Source organism: Rhineura floridana, chromosome 14 (assembly GCF_030035675.1).
Source record: "Rhineura floridana isolate rRhiFlo1 chromosome 14, rRhiFlo1.hap2, whole genome shotgun sequence".
Lineage (NCBI taxonomy): Eukaryota > Metazoa > Chordata > Lepidosauria > Squamata > Rhineuridae > Rhineura > Rhineura floridana.
In genome coordinates, this window is record NC_084493.1 from 29,141,879 (window position 1) to 29,159,408 (window position 17,530).

At 45.5% G+C, this 17,530-nt stretch overlaps 1 protein-coding gene across 7 annotated transcripts in view; it reads right to left on the reverse strand.

The window, feature by feature from the left end:
• LINGO1 (leucine rich repeat and Ig domain containing 1) overlaps nucleotides 1-17,530 on the reverse strand; it is a 1,021,808-nt gene that overhangs the window by 504,198 nt on the left and 500,080 nt on the right. For all 7 annotated transcript variants that reach the window (XM_061595343.1, XM_061595341.1, XM_061595342.1 and 4 more), the window contains one exon: nucleotides 9,233-9,316. The gene's annotated coding sequence lies outside the window, so the exon portion shown is untranslated. The remainder of the gene's footprint in view (nucleotides 1-9,232; nucleotides 9,317-17,530) is intronic.

Here is a 17,530-nt window from a genome sequence, read left to right on the forward strand (position 1 = left end):
TGTCTGTAACCCAATAAAAGAGCTGTGCCTCAACTGTCAGGAGACACAGTTTGGAGGACAAATTCCCCTGTGTCTCTGCTAGCAATAAAAGTCATCTGATGAACCGAACTTGGGCCTGAGACTCCAATTCTTACCTTAACAGTAAGAGGTATTCAGAGGTGGTTTGCCATTGCCTTCCTCTAAGCCTATGGATCCCGGTATTCCCAGGTGGTTTCCCATCCAAGTATTAACCAGGCCTAACCCTGCTTAGCTTCTGAGATCAGACAAGATCAGGCATGCAAACAGGGAGGGCAGGTGTTGGAATGCCAGTCCCCAACAGAGTTAATTAACAACTCGATTCTGTCTATGTCTACTGTACTCAGAAGTACAACTGAGCAAGGCTCAGTGGTAGAACATCTGCTTTGCATGCAGAAGGTCCCAATCCTGAAGAATTGCTGCCAATCAGTGTAGACAATACTGGGCTAGATGGCTCATTGGTTTGACTCAGTATAAAGCAGTTTCCAACATTCGTAAAGAAGCCTCATTGAGTTCAGTGGGATTTACTCCCAACTCATCATTCATAGGATAGGGATGTACACTGGATGAACCCCCATTTGAGCTGATCTGGGCCTCAGATGGATCGGGTTGAGACAGCCCCAGATTGCTCCTGTTCAGACCCACACAGAATGATCCTGGGCTGTTGGAAAGTTGGGTGGTGTCGGAAGGCAGAGCTGGGGTCCCAATCCCGGGGAGCTGGATCCCGGACAGTTGGGAGAAGAGTATTCGGATGGATGGCAGAGGGAAGGGGGAGGAACTTCCCCCCTTTGGAGCGAAGACGAAACAGAGGAACTGCCAGTGATAAGGTCGCTTAGCAACGGGGAGCCTGAGCCCTCCCTGGACATTCTCACGCCTCCCCCTCTTTCAGGCTCAGAGCAAGAGGGGGAAGAGGGAGGGCTGCTCACAGCCGAAAAGCGGGGAGGCAGTTTACCATCAGCCCCTCCCCTATCCCCCATCCTGGAATCGGAAACTTCAGAAGAGGAGGGGGTGATGCTTCCCCCCTCACCGCGCACACGCAGACAGCTGAAAAGACAGGAGAGAAGGGGGGGAAGGCGGGCAGTACCTGAGGGGCAGTTAAGGAGGAGCGAAAGATTGCACGCCCGTTTGGCCCCTTCTTAAAGAACAGGCGGGAAGAAGTCCCTTGCTCTGTCAACTTTCTCCCAATGCCGCAGGACCTGTATCCCTGTATTGATTCATGAGAAAACGCAGTCTTTGTTTGGACATTACCCTAATCAAACACGAATTAACTACAATCGTTGGTCTGGTTCCTGAGTCACATCCTGGGCCTGACAGCTTGACAGAGCCACCTAAATCACCCTCAACGCTCTCTTCACTTGACTGGGACAAGATGTCAAAGGGAGCAGCGGGGGGGACGAACCCCACTTCTGAGACGGAAGAAGTGGAACTCCTGAGGACTAAGGTAGCTGATTTGCAGACGGATGTTCAAGCCCTGCTAGCAGCAGTCAAGGCGCTGAAGACGGATAATCAAACCTTGAAGGCCACGATAGACCAGATGCGAACAGCCCCTCCAGCTGCCGTAGTAAAGGTTCCCATTGGATTGCCCCCAAAATACGCGGGACAAAGTGATCAGTTGGCAACCTTCGTGGCTCAATGTTAGGTATATCTGGATGTCAGGCACACGGAATTTCCAGATGATGGGGCTAAAGTAGCTTTCGTGATTAGCCTCCTGGAGGGAGAAGCTGCAAAATGGGTGACTCCGTATCTCGTGAGAAAGGATACTGTCTTAGGAAGGTACAGAGGATTTATACAGGAGATGACCAAGATGTTTCAAGACCCGCAAAGGGCTGAAACAGTAGCGTGGCAACTAGGCGCTCTGAAGCAAGCTAAAGGGACTGTTTCCGAGTACACTAACGCTTTTAAAATTCTGTCCCAGGAAACTGGTTACAATGACGCCGCCCTGATGTTTATGTACCGGAGTGGATTAAATGCTGAAATCCTGGATGAGTTGGCCAGGACCTCCCCCCCCTGCTGACCTACCAGGGCTCATCCAGCTATGCCTACAGATAGATCACCGGATGGAAGGAAGGCGCCTGGAAAGGAAGCAGGAGGTCCCGAGATACTCAGCCTCAGCATCCCGCAACAAGACCCTTCCCACTACAGGGATGGCAGGTAATGCAACTGAGGGACAGGGAGGGGCTAGGCCAAGACTGTTGGAAGAAGAAAAGGAAAGACGACGACGGGAACGTTTATGCTTTTATTGTTCAAAGCCGGGCCATGTGGCCAGAGACTGTGGACTGAAAGGGGGGAAAGCCGAGCCGTCGGGAAACTAGAACACCCAGTCCACGTGCAGGCCGGTGGACTGGGGGCAGCATTGTATAAAGGCCCCCCAACGATCCAACCTCCCTCAAAGGGGGTGTTGGTCTTGCCTATTCGGATTACAACTTCCAGAGGAGTGGTGTTTAATTCCACTGCCTTAATTGACAGTGGAGCCTCCACAAATTTTATTGATGCAAAGTTAGTCAAGCGTCATGGAATTTCCCGGTGGAAACTGGACGCTCCCCTAGCTGTGGAGACTATCGATGGGAGACCCCTGAAGTCAGGAGGGGTGACACAAGCCACGGAGGAAGTGAAACTTCAAATCCCTGGGCACGAAGAGTTCATTTCGCTATACGTGTCAGATCTCTCAAACTTTGAGGTGATTCTGGGAATGCCCTGGCTAGCAAAGCATGAACCCAAAATAAGTTGGAAGGAGGCGGTGGTGTGGTTCACCTCACAGTATTGCCAGGAGAACTGTCAACCTGAAGGAATCAAGAACACCTTAGCGGGGGCAGTGCAAGAGGTCGAGCAAGTGACCCTGCCGCCAAAGTATGAAGAATTCAAAGATGTGTTTGATGAAAAAGAGGCAGAGAATTTACCCCCCCACCGCCCTTACGACTGTGCGATTGATCTAGTGCCAGGAGCCAGCATCCCATCAGGGAGAATCTACTCTCTCACAGAGAATGAGAGGGAGGCCCTGAAGGAATTCCTGGATAAAAACCTGAGGCTAGGATTCATACGCCCCTCACAATCCCCTGCTGGAGCGCCACTATTGTTTGTGAAAAAGAAGGGGGGGGAACTCAGACCCTGTAATGACTATCGCGCATTGAACCAGATCACCATCCCCAACAGCTACCCGCTGCCCCCGATCTCAGAGTTGCTGGACCGACTGCACTCTGCAAAAATCTTCACGAAGTTGGATTTGAGAGGAGCGTACAATCTGATCAGAATGAAGGAGGGAGATGAATGGAAAACAGGATTCTTGACCGCTTACGGACAGTATGAATACCTGGTCATGCCGTTCGGGCTTTGTGGAAGTCCAGGAATTTTTCAAAAATTCATGAACGACGTGTTTAGAGACTTGTTGGACACGTATGTAATCTGTTACTTAGATGATATCCTGGTGTTCTCAAAGAACCAGGAAGACCACGACCAGCATGTGAAGATGGTGTTGAAGAGACTGAGAGAAAATCACCTGTATGCTAAATTAGAGAAATGTGGATTTGACCTCAAGTCTCTAGACTTCCTTGGATATCGAATCTCAGCGGAAGGCGTGGAGATGGACCCAGGGAAAGTAAGCTGCATATTGGACTGGGGCCAACCTGTCACCAAAAAGGATGTACAACGGTTTTTGGGGTTTTCCAATTATTACAGAAAGTTCATTCCAGGGTTTTCCAAATTAACAGCTCCTCTGATTGACTGTTTAAGGGGGAAGAAGAAGTTTCAATGGACAGAGAACGCCACTGAGGCCTTTGAGGAGCTGAAAAGAAGGTTTGCTACTGAGCCCATTCTGCGCTTTGCTGATCCGAACCGCCCTTTCGTAGTGGAAGCAGATGCTTCAGATTTTGCCATTGGGGGGGTCCTGCTACAATTAGACCAAGAAGGGAAGGAGCTGCACCCCTGTGCGTACTTCTCTCGGAAGTTAAAGCCTGCAGAGAAGAACTACACAGTTTGGGAGAAGGAGCTGCTGGCCATCAAGGACTCTTTTGAAAACTGGAGACAATACCTAGAGGGGACCTCTCATCGAATTGAAGTGCGCTCCGACCACAAGAAACAGCAGGATTGAACTCTCCACATATCAGCTCTTGAGCACAGGGTTCAATCCTGCTTTCTACAGGGGCTTTCTTCATGAGTAAGTTCCTTCCAGGGAATGCACTGTGAAAGCAGCACCCTTGAATGCTGCATTTTCTCCCCCTGCCCGCTGACCACATGTTCACTTAGTGTTTAAAAGCCTAATTAAGCATCAGGGCTGGCCCCTGAATCAATTCAGGGCTTGGATCTGGAGCAGTCCTGGATCATCCAGGTCATATTGGGCTGATCCAAAGCATTGGATCATGCCCCGGATCAGATTGCAGAGGGGGGCGTGCAGAGCCCTAGTGTAGGACTGCAGCCTTAAGCCTAATGCTCAACGAAATGGACGACTCGAGTCACTGTGCTGTGCTTAGGTGTTGAGGCTTAGATTTGGGGATTTATTCTCAGGGCAGCAAGTATCAGAGAGACCCACCAATCTCCAAACATGCCTTTGACCTTTGGTTGATAAGTTTGTCACCAGTGAAATTGGCTATAGCAACATTATTTCAAAACACAACTTCAAAAGAAAGAAAATAATTGTCCTCAATGAAAAAATATTGCTTAAGTGTTTTTTCCTCCCCAGCATTCCCCCAAATTTCCAGTTTCCCCAGTATTTATTGATTTATTAAATTTATTAGTCAATTTGCTTCATAAAAACAACACCCAAAGCGACATAAAATAAAAAGATTGAAACCAATATAAAACTAACACATATAAACAGTTTTTTTAAAAAACACAATGCATGGATAACAGAGTTAGGGGGCTGCCACAGAGAAAGCCCTCTCCTGAGCCATCATCTCCCAGACGTCTGAGGGTGGCGGCACTACTGAGAAGACACCCCCACCCCGCTGTTCACCCGAGAGGGTCAGTAGGGAAAGAGACAGTCTCTAAGATATTTGGGACCTAAGTCACTTAGGGCTTTAAACATAATATGAGTACTTTGAATGAGTTCTTGACCTTTCAAATGTAGCCTTACACCACCGGATAGCTCCCCTGTTCTTCCTACATATCACCACTGCTTACATGGGGCTCCCACTCCTCTCCTACCCACGCACTGCTCAGATTCATAGGAAAGTTAGCTTCAACCATGTTTCAGCACTGAGTGCCATCTATTGATAGGGAAAGTGTCTGCTGGATTGTGAGGATTAGATCATGGCAGGTTTTCTCCCCTCCACCTCCCTCCACACAGAAAGCGGTGAGGAAAAAATCAATATTGTGCCCTTAAAAAAACAACAACCAAGAAATATAAAGACAATGTGGTTTTGATGTTTTTTAAAAATTGCAGGAACAGAACATTGCTCCTTCTCCCCTTGCCTAATGGTAGGAAGTTCCAGCACATCTGTTACGGTGTTGGTTTCCTTAGGAGGGGAGCTTTCTGGAGCTTTATGCTGTTTCTGCAATATCTCCTTGTTTACAAATGTACATGTTGACCAGAGATGGAGGATGGAGCAGATTAACCAGGCAAGCACCCAGTCAAAAAATGCTAGCCTTTAAAGTAAAATTGAATTGAATTGAATTGAAACTTTATTTTTACCCCGCCCTTTTTCCAAACTGGAACTCAGGGCGGCTTACAAATACAACTACATGTAGTTAAAAACATAGAAAAACATACAATTAAAATACAATTAAACTATACACAACCTTAAAACCGTAAAAGGCACTTAAAAATCTAAAAACAATTTAAAATGATACCAATAATAATATAAAACAATAAAACAAGCCTTGTAAAGCCCAATCCTAAACACCTTCTATCTCAAAAGCCTGTCGGAATAAAAAAGTCTTTACTTGCCAACGGAAGGATGGCAAGGAGGGGGCCATTCGTGCCTCCCTAGGAAGGGAGTTCCAGAACATAGGAGCAGCCACCGAGAAGGCCCTATCATGCGTCCCCACCAATTGCACTTGCGAGGTTGTTGGGACTGAGAGAAGGGCCTCTCCTGAAGATCTCAGGGCCCGGGTAGGCTCGTATAGGGAGATACGATCTGACAAATAGCCTGGACCTAGGCCGTATAGGGCTTTAAAGGTCAAAACCAGCACTCTGAATTGTGACCGGAAACAAACTGGCAGCCAGTGGAGCTGTTGTAACAAGGGAGTTGTATGGTCCCTGTAACCAGCCCCTGTTAATACTCTGGCTGCAGTTCTTTGTACCAGTTTAAGTTTCCGAACAGTCTTCAAAGACAGCCCCACGTAGAGTGTGTTACAGTAGTCTAAATGGGATGTAACTAAGGCATGCATCACCATAGTCAAATCGGGCATTTCCAGGAATGGGCGCAGCTGGTGCACTAGTCTTAACTGGGCAAAGGTACTCCTGGCCACGGCCAAGACCTGAGCCTCCAAGTTCAGAGCTGAGTCCAGGAGCACACCTAAACTGCGAACCTGTGTCTTCAGGGGGAGTGTAACCCCATCCAGCACAGGCTGAATCCCTATTCCCTGATCTGCCCTTCGACTGACCAGGAGCACCTCTGTCTTGTCTGGATTTAGTTTCAATTTGTTCACCCTCATCCAGTCCATCACTGATGCCAGGCACTGGTTCAGGACCAGGACAGCCTCCTTGGCTTTAGGTGGAAAGGAGAAATAGAGTTGGGTGTCATCCGCATACTGATGGCACCGAACCCCAAACCCCCAGACAACCTCTCCCAGCGGTTTCATATAGATGTTAAATAACATGGGGGACAAAACTAAACCCTGAGGGACCCCATAGGTTAATGGCCAAGGAGTCGAACAGGAGTCCCCCAGCACCACCTTCTGAGTTCATCCCTCCAGAAAGGAATCGTAATATGGTGCCCCCAAGTCCCATCCCAGCAAGGCGGTCCAGAAGGATACCATGGTTGATGGTATTGAAAGCCGCTGAGAGGTCCAGTAGAACTAACAGGGACACACTCCCCCTGTCCAGCTGTCTGCGAAGGTCATCCACCAAGGCGACCAAAGCTGTCTCTGTCCCGTAACCAGGCCTGAAACCAGACTGAAATGGATCCAGATAAAGAGTTCCCCAAAAGCTAGCAGCATGTGCTTGCATCTTTTCAAGGTTGCTTCTTGCACAGCCAGTTGCAAAGTTCTCTCTATTTTCCTGGGCATATTTAAGTTGCCTCTTTCCCCTATTTGCCCCTTCCTTTCCTCCCCTTCCTCCCTTCACCCAAGCACATATGTGTGACCTGCACCTCCATGAACATAAATAGATCGCTGGTTTTCATTAAGCAAGCAGATCCAGCTATCCAGATACAACAGAACAAGGTGCCCCATTGCACTGCAAATTATATATTGTTTGCCAGGAGGTCACCAGGTCTCATGAAATTTCAACAGTTGTTGAAAAGCACAAGAACCTCTTTGTCCAGAGATATATTGGAGCAGAAGAAAGCAATGATTCTGTATTATATCAATTCCAACTTTTCCAAAAAGCTGAAGATGTGCCTCCAGCTTCAGGAAGTTTATTCTTTTGGGATATATAAGCAGCCAATTACCTGATTGCCTGAGGAAGGCCATCTAGTTGCAGAATCCTTAACAGTGTGTGTGATTTCAATATGTGCCCCCAAATTACCTCTTGTACCAAATCTACAGACATGTTTCTTTTCTAGGTCTTTGTGGAAATCTAAATCAGGGATTGCCAACCTTTTTGGCTAGTGGGCAAATCTGGAATTTTTTTGGGGGGGGGAAGTGTTGTGGCCACTAGTCCAATATTACTGTGTGTGTGCGCATGTGCGCACGTACACGTGTGCAAACAACATAAACACAAATGGCTAAAAGAGCAGCAAAAGGGACAGGCCTAAAAAATGGTGGAGGCACGCCTCCACCAGCTCCTCATCAGTAGGAAAGGGGTGTCTACATCAGCCACTGCTGTGCTCACTCACACAGAGCAACTCTTTGCACTTTTCCTATCTTCAGAACTATAGGGAGGAAGGGTGTCAAGTGCTGGCATCCAATGAAATGTGAGCATTTTTAAGGGGGGGATGTTCAATGCAGGAGAGCCTAAGCAGGTGCAAACATGAACTGAGCAGGAAAAGCAAACATTGCTTTATTCATTGTGAGTTTTTCAGGGGACATTTACTGAGATCTTTCTCAGGCACCATAGCAGGTACTAGTAGGCACATAAGCACTCATGGAGACATTTGCAATCCGAGTCTATTTTTTACTAAAAAGTCCTAATAATAAAAACATGGTGGCCATTTTGAAAGACTCAGAAGCCCCATTCAGGAATTCCATTTACTCCCTTGAAGAAGATCATGCAAGGGAGAGCAAGGGACTACTGGCAACCCTCTCCAGCACATCATCTTTCCCTTCTTTACATTCCCCCCAAAGTTAGAGGGCAAATGTCTGAATCAGGGAGCTTTCTCTCCAAGGGATGTTGGAGAATTCCAACAGAAACTGGAGCAGAAATTGCCAGCTTATTCCTCCCATGGCTGGAATGGAAATCAATCCAGCAAACACGATCAATATTCCCTGTTGTTTTTGCTTTAGTCCGCAAATGATACATAACAATACATAATCAATGACACTTCCCACCAATTTGCATTGTCCCCCCCTCTGCACTGAATAAATAGTGTGGAATAATGCCATGATTGCATAATTAATTATGTAAAAAGTTTGCCATAGCAGGCAGCGTAACGAATAGCATAGTTTAGGTTGGAAGCTGAACTACAGCAGAACAAAAATGAATATGGGGCAGAACAGAAATCAATGCTTTCTTACATCCCTGTCTGACAGGTACTGCTGCAAAGGTGAGACTGTGCAGGGTCCATCAAGGAGCAAGCATTTCCACCTGCTTTGCCCCTTCACCGCTGCTCTTTCTGGCATCTTTCTGGAGACTGCCCTTTGCTCTAAAGATTAATGTATTTGGCTTTTAGTTGTTGTTGCTTTTTAAAAACTTGTCTTAAATTGATGTAAGTTGTACTGTACATTTCTTACTCCTATTTTGTATTGGTGCATATTCTTTGTGAGTCGTCTTGGAAGCCTTTTTGGCCAAAAGGCAGAGCAGAACCGTAATGAAATGTAGTGCAACATACTGTAATGTAACACTCCCCTTCACAAATCATATAGGAATAAAATGACAGTTCATATTTGATTGAGGATTGCTCAACTATGAATGCATGGGTTAACTGGGGGAGAGTACCTCTGCACAACAGACATCATCCCATACCTCTTTGGGAGGTTCATCTGCAGCCAATCCAGAAAACCACCTCAGCTCACCATGGAAACATGTCTTGGGATGTAACTCTCAAACCTAGTGGAAAGAGCAAAAGACACATGGTCAATGATTTGGTGAACCCAGATCTTGGAACCTAAATAAATTTGTGCTGACTGTAGTTTCTTCTTGACTGGCATCAGCTAAAAGAAAGTCAAAGTTGTGCAAAGTGGGGTGAGATTGAAACAGCAGAATTCTAATAGGGACAAAAACAGAAGTTCATAATGGCATGGGATGGTTAGATACACAAGCCTGTTTGGGGGCATTCAGTCTGTATGTGCGAGGGAGAGCAGGAACATGCTGCCAACCTTTGCGCCCCCTTTGGTGCATCACCTTCTCCCTGCTCCCTCCCAGCCCCACACATATTGGAAGGTAAAAGTCTGCAGTGGGGAATTCCTGTGCTCCCCCCTGTGCAATTTAGAGCACTGATTATGCAGGGTCCTGAATGGTATGGAGATCGTCCACAAATACAGGAGACTCCCAGCTGCAGACATTTGCCTTCCATCTCATGGAGAGGTGAACAAACAGAGGTGATGCATGCTTTCCTCTGATAACTAGCGACTGGATTTGCTTTTTCCCCTCCTCCTTCCCAACTCCTTTTCCTTTTGTGTTGTGTCTTTTAGCTTGTAAGCCTGAAGGCAGGGGGACTGTCTTATTTGTGAGACTTTTTGGGGTGAACAGTGGGCTAATTTAAAGGGATAGATAAATATATAAATCAATAAGCAACGCTATTGCAACAACAGGTACTCATGGCCTTTCTCTGAGCCCAGTGTGATGACTGCAGTCCAGCCTTTCCCAACAAGGTGCTCTTCATATGCTTTCGGATAAAACTCCCATCATCCCTGACCATTGACCATTCTGGCTGGGACTGAAGGGATAGCAGCAGGTTGGTGGAACTCTCTCAAGCCTAAATATCCAACACTTCATTTCTAAATTGTTGAGCTTCTGGATCATGTTGGGTGTGTGAGAGCAGACTGTGGTTACCCATGAACATAAGAGCCCTGCAGGATCAGACCAGAGTCCAGCCTCACAGTGGCCAACCAGATGCCTACAGGAAAACTGCAAGCAGGACTTGAGCATACCAGCTCTCCCAGCCTGTGACTCCCAACCAGCAGCTAGTATTCATGGGCATACAGACTCTGACAGTGGAGGTAGATCATATAGTTATCATGACCACTAGCTGTTGAGAGCCTTGTCATCCATGAATGCATAGAAAAAGTAGTGTAGTGCACATTCAGAAGTGCAGGGTCCCTTCATGACAGTCATGCCACGTCCCCTCACAGCTCCACCCTTCACTTGCTTGCTTGCTCTCTGTTGTCATCACTACACTCCTCAGTCCTTCCCACACGGGCTTTCCCTCATAATAGCAGACATCCCTAGGAGCCAATCAGCATGACAGGGGAGTGTGTTGGCTGCTGAGAAGAGCCTTCTCAGTGGCTGACTCACCTCCTTTCATTCTGATTGGTTCCAATAAGTAGGAAAGGACAAGGAAGCAAGCTAGAAAATGCTTTCATGCTGATTTGCTCATAGGATGCTGGAGACATATGGGCCTGGCTGGGATCCTGCTCCCCCCAAATATGGTCTAAGACTCCTTGAGACCCCGGATGACTACACCCCTGTTTGTAAACCCCCTTTTAAAAGCCACACACATTAGTGACCATCATTGCCTCTTGTGTGTATGTGTGTGTGTGTGGTGGGTGGGTAGGTGAATTCAGTAGTGGAATTATGTGCGGTGTAAAGAAGGACCTGATTCTTCCAAAATTCCACTTCATTGGAAGTCCCCAGGTTTCAGTATTATGAGAGAGGGACAAAAAAAAATCCTCTCTGTCCACTTTCTCCACACTATGCATCATTTTATACACCTCTATCATCCCCCCACAAGTTTTTTCCCCCAGTACTAAAAGCCCCAAACGTTGTCATCTTTCCACCTGGAATTGTTCCAGGCCCTTGAGGGACTTAGTGGTGAGAGAAAGGAGCCCCTATTACTTCATGTACCCCAGTATCATACCACTTTAAACAAGTATGGCTTCCCCCAAAGAATCCTGGGAACTGTAGTTTGTGAAGGATTGTTAGGAGACCCGCTCTTCCCCTCACAGGGCTACAATTCCCAGAGTTCCCCAGGAAGAGAGATTGATTGTTAAACCACTCTGCGAAGTGTAGCTCTATGAGAGGAACAGGGGTCTCCTAACAACTCTCAGCACCTTTAACAAACTACCATTCCGAGGATTCTTTGGAGGAAGCCATAACTGTTTAAGGTGATATAATAGTGTTTTAAATGTATGGTGCAAACAGGGCCCCAGGTACATGACACAGAAGCAATTTCTGAGGTCAAAACTCGTCTCAGTTTAAAACCTGCATATATGATTTTCTTTGTGCCGAAATCCATCCTTAGAATGCAATAAATGCAAAGCACAATCAGGCTCAGATTTGAATCGTGATAAATCTCTGCTGTCCACTGAGAATGCAGATGGTCCATCTGGATAAATGTTCCTGAACGCGACAGGTAATCACAGTGTGCAGGCAGCGCTTATGGCCTGATGGCTCCATTTACAGCCGGCAACTGATACCCTCCACAGTCATCTGGCCATACCAGCATAGATACAGACTCCTGCATGTTATATGCAAAAGCTGCAACGGTCTTGGTGTTAAACCAAAAGGGCATTTCAAAATACAGCAAATGTGGATGCACACCTTCCAGCACTATCATGTCCCTTGCCTCTCAGTTCCACTATCTCCCTGAGGATTAATATTTAAACAAATCACAGGTCACCCTGCTGTGTATGTGTGTGTCAGGGAGGAGCCTTTGGCACACTCCTCCGTGCTAGGGAATTCCAATGAAAACAGAAATGGAAGTGGAAATTGCCAATGTTCACTTATTCGTTCCATGTCTGGAACGAAAATCATTCGAGTGAATATGATCAGTATTCATGGCGTTTGTTGCCTTCAGTCTGCAAATGATACATAATTGATTATGGTCCCCCCCCCCAATTTTCATTGTGTTTCTTTTGCACTGAAATGAATGGAGTGGAATGACATTATGACAATGTAACTTATGTAATTTATGTAATTGTGTGAATTATGTAAGTTAACTAATTTCACCGCAGGAGACAGAGAGACTAATAACATCGCTTTTGGCGATAGACAAACTGCAGTGGAATGGAAACAGCAGTGCATGAGATGAATATAGAGCAGAAGAAAAAACAACACCTTCTTACGTCTCTCCTCCACACTGACTCAGCCTGAGAACGTGGCTCTCCCTTCATGGTCAGACTCTGGGGATGCCTCCCCTGTAGCTTCTGCTGCTCCTGAGAAGACCATGCAGCTTACAGAATCAGTCACAGGACCTTTCAGGATTGCAAGCAGCTCTCCCTCGTGTGTGTGTGTGTGTGTGTGTGTGTGTGTGTGAAGTGAAGGCTCTGCTAGACTTCAGATGGCACTTTGCTGAGGCAATGGATTCCATAGCCCAGACAGCAGTCCTAGCTGGGAGGGGTCCAGGGCTCTGCCCTCCTCCTGACTCGGGTTGTTGCTTCCACTTGCCCGGCAAACCCCAGCAGGACAGGATAAACACCGATGAAAATCACAACACAACATTATGCTTCTACCAAGGGTACCAAGACTAACTTCCACTAACACTCATTAGCCTTTCTTCCCCATTCTTCCCCCCTCCACACACAGTTATAATTGCATAATTACCCTTGTCACCATTTCTGCAGCGCTATCACAACATGAGAATTGAGTGCCTACAGTGGGGACCATGTTCTATTTTTAAATTTTATTTTTTTTAAAAAAAGCTTTTTGATATTTGCTAGCTACTCTTCCTTATAGAAGTGACCCAAAGCGACTTACATGGAAACCAGTTAAAACAACCCTCAACCATTAAAGACCTAAAAGACATTCTATACAAATAAAGGACAGGTCTACAGAAACCACAAATAAAATTGCCAGCGTTCTCTTGGAAGAGATATTAACTGTTAAACCACCCTTCACAAACTACCGTTCCCAGGATTCTTTGGGAGAAGCTATGGCCACATTCACACCATACATTCATTACACAATTATTCCACTTTAAACTGTCATGGCTTCCCGTATGCACCCAATTCACCTCACAGAGCTACAATTCCGAGTGGTTTAACAGTCAGTCCCTTTTCCCAGAGAACTCTGGGAATTGTAGCTCGATGAGGGAAATTGGGATCTCCTAACAAACTCTCAGCACCCTTCACAAACTACACTTCCCAGGATTCTTTGAGAGATGACATGAGTGTTTAAAGTGGACTATTAATATAATAAAATGTATGGTATGAATGTGGCCCTCATCTCCCTGTCTGCAGAGTTCTTCTCTACCAGTGGAGAAATATCTTTGCTCAATCCTAAACTTCCTCCTGCAGAAAACCTGCAGATTAGGAATTGTTATTGTTGTTGCTGTTGCTGTTGCTGCAACACTGCTATTAGTATTATATTAATTTATGTGTCAATTAATGCCAAAATAGGCTTCTAAGCAGTTTATAAAATATTTAAAAACAATTACACAACATTGTTAAAATACACAATAATTAAAAATACAATCCCATTAAAACATCAAGAATGCTCTGCTATTAAGGTCTAAGTATTCTGTATTAAGTAATTGGACACACACGCTAGACGTGGACCACTAGATGTAATTCATGCTATTGATTGTGATCACAGATCTAGGGAATATTCATTCTGGATCGAATTGCTTGGGCTAAAAGCACGTGGTCTTGCTATTATCTCCCACGGTACACAAATGCAGAGAGATGACACAATAAACTGAAAAAACAAACCCCCTGCAAACAAATCCACGTTTATGCCACAGCATCCACAGGCTCCCTCCCAGCCTCCCAATGTAAACCAATAAACAGATGTCTCCACTATGTTATAGCTTTTTACAGCCTTACAGCTTCTGCCTTCCTCTGATAATAAACATTTTTTTCTGGCTCGCATCCTGAAGGAAAGGGGAGGATGGTGGGGCTCTGTGAAAGTATAAATCTCCTGAACTATCTACTTACTGGATACTTTGGTGGAGAAAAATGTCCTATTTTTTATGGCTGATTTGCATCCTGCAGCATTCAGACTATTTTCTGGGACAGAGAATTTTGTTAGCTTTGCTTCTTTTTTACAGAAAGACAGGCAGCAGCATCAAGGGGTTGGGTAATCCTGGTGAACATTAGAACAAGTGCCCCAGAAACCAGGAGCTGCCAATGTGCCGCCGGGTGACGGGTCTGCAGCTAGAGCAGGAGACAAGGGTCACATGGGGCATGACCAGGTCAAGCTATTTGCCCATCTAGCTCAGTGTTGCTTTCACTGACTGGCAGAGGCTCTCCAAGTTTTCAGACAGGAGTCTTTTCTAGCCATACTTAAGGGCATAAGAAGATACCTGTTGGATCAGGCCAAAAGCCCATCATGGACCGGCATCATCATCTCATAGTGGCCAGCTAGATGGCTCTGGGAAGCCCACAAGCTGGGCTTGAGTGCAACAAGAAAGGTTGCAGCTTTTGGGTTTTTTTTTTTAGTTTAGAAAAAAGGTGAGTAAGAGGCAATGTAATAGAAGTGTATAAAATTATGCATGGCATGGATAGAAAAGTTTAAGTACATAAGAACATAAGAAGAGCCTGCTGGATCAGGCCAGTGGCCCATCTAGTCCAGCATCCTGTTCACACAGTGGCCAACCAGGTGCCTGGGGGAAGCCCGCAAGCAGGACCTGAGTGCAAGGACACTCTCCCCTCCTGAGGCTTCCAGCAACTGGTTTTTAGAAGCATGCTGCCTCTGACTAGGGTGGCAGAGCACAGCCATCATGGCTAGTAGCCATTGATAGCCCTGTCCTTCATGAATTTGTCTAATCTTCTTTTAAAGCCATCCAAGCTGGTGGCCATTACTGCATCTTGTGGGAGCAAATTCCATAGTTTGACTATGCGCTGAGTAAAGAAGTACTTCCTTTTGTCTGTCCTGAATCTTCCAACATTCAGCTTCTTTGAATGTCCACGAGTTCTAGTATTATGAGAGAGGGAGAAGAACTTTTCTCTATCCACTTTCTCAATGCCATGCATAATTTTATACACTTCTATCATGTCTCCTCTGACCAATGAAGGTGAACGATGAAGATTGAAGACAGAGAAAAGAAAGTACTTCTTCACATCGCGCATAGATCAACTATGGCACTTGCTCCCACAGGAGGCAGTAAAGGACACCAACTTGGATGGCTCTAAAAGAGGATTAGACAAATTCATGGAGGAAAAGGCTATCCGTGGCTACCAACCCTGGTGGATATGTGCTACCTCCACTGTCGGAGGCAGTATGCTTCTGAATACCAGTTGCTGGAAATTGCAGGAGGGGACAGTGCTGTTGCACTCAGGTCCTGCTTGTGGGTTTTCCAAAGAGGCATCTGATTGGCCACAGTGTTGAATTAGATGCGCCATTGGCCTGATCCATCAGGTCTCACATTTCTGCGTTCTTTGGCTTGGGATGGGTGTGTGCATGATATATGTTAGTATTAATTCTCAGCATGTTACAGGAAGGTAGGGATGGAATTTTCTGAGAATCTTAATGAAGAGCTTATCCACACAGTCCTTTTCTAATTCCCATCTCGCTCCTTAATCTTGACGAGATTCTCCTCATAACCTGCCCCATTCCCTAAAGTAGCCAGAGCATAAACAGGTACATACGACAATGCATATAAGTATATAAAAATAAGGGTGCATTAAATTATGCTGCAGAAATAGAGTATAGCATAGGGCTTGATTCTTTTATATGCATTATACACATACATATTTTGGATGTACAATTTTGCATATTAGCTGGACTTTTTTTAAAAAAAATGAAAATGCATAAGTCTCTCAGACATAAGCAGACACTTGATGCAAGAGACAGCCCAACACAAGCAGAGTTCAGTTGGGCCAGAAATACCAAATTCTGTGCATAAATCCATTTAAAATTGATTTTTCCTTCACTGTAACTAGAAAACCATGAATATTCCATGTTTAGAATATTCTTGTTGGCTTTCTGTTTTTGTTTGTTTGCTTGTTTGCAATTCTACTATTTGCACTCTGCCACAAGGCAGTGCAGAGCACACTCATGGCAGCTGGGTTTTGCAACAGTCTGGGGGATGCTGTTGGACTTTCCTCTCTAGCCCTTTTCACAAAGTAAGTCTGATCATTCTGAACGGGATCTTGCTTGATGTCCCATGGCAGATGCTCCTTGAGTAAGTCATGACTTTGTTAACATGCCTGAATGGGTTTTGTTTCTCAAGAGAGGGGGAAAGGGCATGTGGCAATGTGACAGGGAAGGAATGCTTGCACACACAGATTTGGGGAGGTACCTCTACTTTGAACATGGTTAGGTGTGTATTTTCAGCAGGGAGCATGTCAAGAGGGCTGAGCTGGTTTATAATCTGGGAGACATTGGTTTGGCATGCCCAACACACAGAGGTGTTTTTTGTTGTTGTTATGTGCCTCCAAGTTGACTACGACTTAAGGTGACCCTATGAATCAGTGACCAGAGGTGTAGTGGTCAGTTTGGAAGTGCAGGAGTTTATAATGATGGTCCTCATAGTCATCCCCCCCAAGATTCCAAAAATATGCAGAACCTCTGTTGATCCATATGTACACCCCCCAAAAAAGAACAGCAGTACATTGCATTATAGCCCCCCCCTTTTAGGGTCAACTGTCAGTCTTCATTCCTCTGAAATTGAATATTTAGCTCTGAATTAGAAATGCAAATGAACCTGGACAGCCATTTTACTATTTAAACTTCTGGCATGAAGTAAGGGCCCCACCAAAGAAAAGAAAAGAAGTATCTAGCCTCTGCTTGAATATATTCCCCATTCTCTGTCTTTGTCTATGCTAATCTGTCACATACAAAGCCTGATTACCACCTCATTCACTTGCCTTAGCAAGGAAGATACATCAGTTACCCTGGCACTCCAACAGACAGTGCCATCACTCCTACTTTTGAAAATAAAATAAAATAAAATAACATCCTGGAGCTGTGCTCCCTTCAGTAGGAAAACAACTTCAAAAGGAAAGCAACTTCACAACCATTTTAGAAACCTCAGAAGCTGCCTTATAGCTATTGTCTATTTAGCCCAGTACTGTCAATTTTGTCTCACAGCTGCTCTGCAGAGTCTCAGGCAAAGATCTTTGCCATTATCTGCTGCCAAGTAGGGGGAAAGCATTCAGTTGGCATTTAACAGTAAACTTATCTAATTCACACTTTCTTAAACAATATGCAAACCTAAACACA